Raw genomic sequence first — 6,000 nt, 5'->3', positions numbered from 1 at the left:
AGATCATTTATCTATTATAAGAGGTATACTTAATATGGCTAGCATATAGGTATGCTCAGAAATATCTCAATTTAAGCATAACTTTCATTACATGATTGAACTTGTAGTAAATTATTACATAACTTACTTGCTATATTGTCATCAAATTGTACTCCAACAAGTATCAAAGTCATAGCATTAGGCTGTGTTAGGGCTCTTTCCATTTCTTTGGCATTCTTGAATCCTTTAGGTTAGGTAGCATTTCAGGATCAAATAGAAGTGCAAGAAAACTATTCAGGTTATCTAATGCCACTATTTCCAGGGCATCGACTAAAAGCTTTCCTAGCTAATGGACACTCGGGTGAAAATGCTAGTGTGCCTTTGTTTCTTACTTCTGTCATATTTTCTACAGACCTAAGATATTCAGTTAAGAAAGGATTTATTATTAGTTACATGAATATATGGTATATATTTATTTATTTGCCTATACCAATAATAGATATTTGAGTCAATCAACATTTTTAGTGTGTACTATGTTATCCTGGACGAGGACGAGGAGACATCAGTGATACTCTTTCTTAGAAAATCTTTTTGCAAAATATATTATTAGCATGCTTAGGAGATGAGCCATGAAGGAATAATTGCCTTAAAACTTTCTCAACTTTCTAACTTTTAATAGTTTTGTACACCATAAAATCATACTTGACATTGCCATGGCAAAAAGCTGATTGACACATTTCACAGTATTTTATCAGGGAAGAAATTATTATGGTCAAATCACACTTACTGCATTTTCCCGCTTGTGTTTGAAGTATGTTGGCAAGAATGGGGGATAAGTAACATCGGGCTGAGATTTGGGATCCACTAGACATCTTATTAAAATTAGAAATAGTGAAAATATCACAGGAGAGGCAACCTCAAATATAGTTTGGTATTTATGCCTCTTTTGAAGAAGAAAATTCTTCCAAATCAGAAGTTTTAGCTTTTGGAAAGATGCCATTTCCTTGTGTACCTTAAAAAAGGATAAGAGCAAAAAGTGAGCAAAATTTTGTTTAAATAAATAATATCAATTAATTAAAAGCAAGTGCAAACCATTACATTTCCTGGCAGGCATTTATTCTTATGGTTCATAATTCCTTCATGAGTAAATAATCTAGTAGCTGAATTATGCATACAGTAAGCATGATAGTCATGATGTATAGGTAATCTGAAAGCTGCATTTAAGCTTTTAAGAACAAAAAAGTTAAGTATTTATAACAGAATTTACCATTACCAACATAAAATGTTTCACTTTTACAAAATAAAAATGACATGAATCATGAAGCATCAGTCATCTATATTGACCCTCATATGAAGGAACTAAAAAAAATCCACATAAATTCAAGTATCATCATCTGTTTTAATAAGAGCAAATTCTGTTGATTTAAATATAAAAAAAAGATAGCATTTTAGGCATCAATCAGCGTCCTAAGCATACCAGAGAAAACTTTTTAACCACCACTATAATGCATAATATTAGGTAAGTATACTAAATATTTTTTGCATTAGCTATTGAATGTTTCCAATTCTGAGCTTCAAGTCCAAGCAAATAGTAGCTAATAGTGATTTCAAGACAAATTAAAATTATGGCATTTCATTCTGGGTAGCTAATTTGGCTTTATATTCGGCGATTAGGTTTGAGTATTTCATGTGTTATTTTGAATTATTTTACTATTTAAATTACTTTATTTACGCTGGCCATTTTTTTACAATTGGAATCAATGGGTGCATTACAATACTTATTGAAAATTGAGACAGTAAAAATTAAAATATATATTTGCCGAAGTTTTGAAATTAAAAAGAATCGTACGAAAAGTTAATTCAACCGCTATTTATTTGTTAAAAATAATTCTTCTAAAAACAAGCGTAAACGTAAAGCATAAACACGTATTTAACGCCATCAAAAAATATATAATATTAGAAAATACACCATCGTCCTACCTTTTATTAGTCTAAAATACTGTTTTTCACAGTTTTCCTTTTCATTTCCTTATTACCACCACTCCCATGACTTCACATTACTTACACACTGAACTGACTGACCTGCCTGACTGACAGGAGTGACAGATCAGTTGACTTGACTGTTGAGACTGACAGTGACAGTGACAGTGGCTGTGTAGAAAGAATTAAGGCGCGGCCTCATAAAAGTCGCTCGACGCTCGTTTCCAGCGATAAACCTGGTCACGTGACATATAGCGATAAAGCTGAAAATGTTGAGGTACTGCTGTATGCAATCGCTCGTCGCTACAAATCTGGTCACGTGGTATAAAGCGATAAAGCTGAAAATGTTGAGCTTCAAAATGAGAGCAACAATGTGTTGACACTGATAAACCCATTTTTGGTACTCGTAAACAAACGACATTTCGTTAATTTCCGAACAAACACTGTCATTTTTTTTTCAAGCATCTACCATGTTGACGCTGCTGTTCATCGCGGCGACTTGACGCTACTTTTTTGAGTCGCGGGAAATTCAAAATGGGGTCACGTGACCAGATTGGTTACTGCAAACGAGCGACGAGCGATTGCAAACGAGCGACTAGCGATTATCGATTTGAGTCGCGAGAAATTCAAAATGGGGTCACGTGACCAGATTTGTAGCTGGAAACGAGCGTCGAGCGACTGCATGGGGCCGCGCCTTTATCACTATATGTCACGTGACCAGATTTATCGCTGGAAACGAGCGTCGAACGACTTGCATGAGGCCGCGCCTTTAAGGTGGGACCACATGCAGTCGCTAGTCGCTCGTTTGCATTGCAGCGATAAATCTGGTCACGTGACATTTAGCGATAAACCTGAAAATGTTGAGCTTTATCGGTAAAAAAAAACCTCTTCAATTTCGGCAAAAACAGTGTTATTTTTTTTTCATTCACTCCAATTTATTTTAGTTGTACCACTGCGACGACTGCTACTAAATGAGATTAAGAAATCAGCTTCCAATACCAAGACAATTCATGCAAGAAGCCATCTTGTCGCTGCTGCTCGACGCGGCGACTTGACGCTACATTTTTGAGTCGCGGGAAATTCAAAATGGGTCACGTGACCAGATTTTTTTTTTATTCGACCGGATGGCAAACGAGCAAGTGGGTCACCTGATGGTAAGAGATTACCACCGCCCATAGACACCTGCAACACAAGGGAATTGCACATGCGTTGCCAACCTAGAGGCCTAAGATGGGATACCTCAAGTGCCAGTAATTTCACCGGCTGTCTTACTCTCCACGCTGCAATCGAGCGACTAGCGACTAGCTACTTAGGTTTCTCCTGCTATCTAATAATTTTATGTGTTTTATGTACAGTAAAATGTTATACATTGTATTGCAAAGCAAAAAGGATTGTCACTAAACCAATTTCTGTACTTATTTATAGCTCTTTGCACTAAACAAAATATGTCAGCTTTCAAAATTAAAGTATGCGTTAAAATTCTTTCAGTGTCATTTTTGAGATATGACTTGTCTCTCCTTCCCTCAGAGGAAGGAGTAATATCTTTGCTCCTTCCTCTTTGGATATGACAATGAGTCAATGAGTCTCATTCTCAAGATGAGACTGCCCAGCGAAAACTGTCCACGCATTTTTTACGAAACTTTAATCTGGTATCATTTTTGAGACTGTCAAAATTGTCATATTGTCATTCTAGCCTGGCTTAGATAATTTTGATACTCTATAGAAAAAATAAATTATTTTTTGTTTAATTCAACCTCCAACCATCCTCAAAATGCAAATGTTATAAGATAATGTTAGAAGATATATGCAATGCCAATCTGGTCAAAATGGGCCAAAAATTTATGCGTCTGGACTGTACGTAAATGGGCATGGGCACTGAGAAAGATCATAAAATTTACCAAGGGACTCCTAAAGTGCATCATCAACTTTCAACTACATAAATTTTGATGCAGCTTGAAGAGTCCGGTCCGGAGTATGATTTAATATATGAAAAATTTAAATAATATTTAAATATCAACATCGTTTAATCAGTATATACATATATAGTAATTAGCAAATGTTGTCAGCCATTTTTTTTTTAATTTGCCGCGGTTTCTCGTGGATAGCTTTCGTTGGCCAGGGTCTAGGAAAATCGTTCAAGTGAAGCCATATCACTTAGTTGATCATGTGTGTTGAGTCGCATTCACATTTATCTGTTGTGTTGTATTGTGATGCTCTCTGTCTCTCTCTCTTACCCTCTCTCTCTTTCTATAGGTTTAATGCGACACAACACAAGCCGTCACAACTCACTGCATCAGATAGATAAATGTGAAAACGTATGAAACCGATACCGTTCTGATGCGTCACGACACAACACGGCAGATAAATGTGAATGCTGCTTTACATTACTCATTCAACTCATATACTTACTTCGTTCATTTCATTCAGTCATTCATTCCACGGGTTGGCTTCATAGAACAAATACTCGCATTGTCTCTGACGGTTCGATTATAGAAAATGACAGCAGGGCTACTACGTAACTCGAAACTCGAAGTTCGTATCGTACCGTCCCTCTCGCTCTCGTATTAAATAGCTTAGATGAATGATTGGTCTCGCGCGCTCGCTCGACTAGATACCGCCGGCGTACTTGTCAAATGCGGCAACAAATAGTACGCCGAAATCGGCGTACCTGAGCCGGAGGCGAGTCATCGCGTTGCAAACTGTGCATAATGTGCATGTAGCGAATTTTTTGTTAAATTTTGGTCATAAACCGAAGTAAAATGCCAGTTTTCGCAGTGAAACTGTGTAAAAATAATACTACAAGAAATAAGAAGGACACTGGGATCACATACCATTAATAAATATCGTATAATTTCGAAATTACAAAATAAAATAACATGAACCCTAAACGCCATTCTGTGTTGCCACGTACACAAGAATCAAATTCCCCGTGGTTGAGATTTTAATAAATTGAATTTTATTGTTATCATCATTAAATGATGATAAATTTTAATAACTTATTTTATTTAAGTATCTAACGTAATTATTATATATACATAACCTAGTTCTATATTATTTTGTTTATCTTTGTGATATATACACTGAAGGTGTATAAATTGTTACCCGACACTATTTAATTAAGGGCTCAATGTGCCTTAAAATAAAAAATATTTTTCGTCTTCCCATTCAAAAGCCAATCAGCTGATTTACTTAGGTATTACAGGAAAGGAAAAAAATTTTTTTTTTCGTATTTCTACCCATTTTCCTGAAATGTTAACTTTTACCCGACTGCCCGAAGGAGGGTTATGTTTTTCAAGCGTATGTATGTAAGTATGTATGTATGCATGTATATATGTATAGTTTGTAAACAATTTTTTTTTATTTTGGTCTTAATTAACCTGTAAATTATATTAGGTTTAACTAAAGGTGCAACGTGTTATCTTAACTACGCAAAACTTCTTAGTTGGTGACTCAGTCCATGAATTTTTAGAAATAATTTGTTTATGTTGAATGTCCTTAAATATATATTTTTTTTAATTAAAAGTGAGGCTTGGTCATTGATATGCCTACATCATACCTACCATTTTTTTACAGAAAAAACCTACGCCTAACTTATACACAAACCCCTCTTAATTACTTCTTAATTTCTAAGTATTTCCCAAGATACATTTTGTAACCAGTAACTTAAAAGACCACAGAATAATTTATTTTCCCAATAATTCGGGTAACAGTGGAGCAGCTGGCAACACAATTCGTCACGCACACTAGCATCCTTGCAAATTGTCTTACACCGTTCTTACGCACACTACAATATTGAGTTGCCGCATTCACGAACCTTTTGTTTTTAGGTAGCGCGGTATCTAGTCGAGCGAGCGCGCGAGACCAATCATTCATCTAAGTTAAATAGTATAAGTGTCAGAGGGACCGCACGACACCAACTTCGAGTTTCGTAGTAGCCCTGCTGCTTCCACGTCCCCCGCGCCACGTACCGCCTCATTCTTGTCACTTGTCATAGTTGTCAATGTCAACGACAACGTTCATTAGTATTTCTGTACGTAGTGG

At 35.9% G+C, this 6,000-nt stretch overlaps 1 pseudogene; it reads right to left on the bottom strand.

Moving 5' to 3' along the window:
• Positions 1-278: 278 nt before the first annotated feature.
• On the bottom strand, positions 279-2,030 carry LOC141428488 (ATP-binding cassette sub-family A member 17-like; annotated as a pseudogene).
• Between the last annotated feature and the right edge of the window lie 3,970 nt (positions 2,031-6,000).

Source organism: Choristoneura fumiferana, chromosome 6, assembly GCF_025370935.1.
Source record: "Choristoneura fumiferana chromosome 6, NRCan_CFum_1, whole genome shotgun sequence".
Lineage (NCBI taxonomy): Eukaryota > Metazoa > Arthropoda > Insecta > Lepidoptera > Tortricidae > Choristoneura > Choristoneura fumiferana.
Note: the sequence above shows the minus strand (reverse complement) of the source record. Positions and strands in the feature narration are given on the sequence as shown.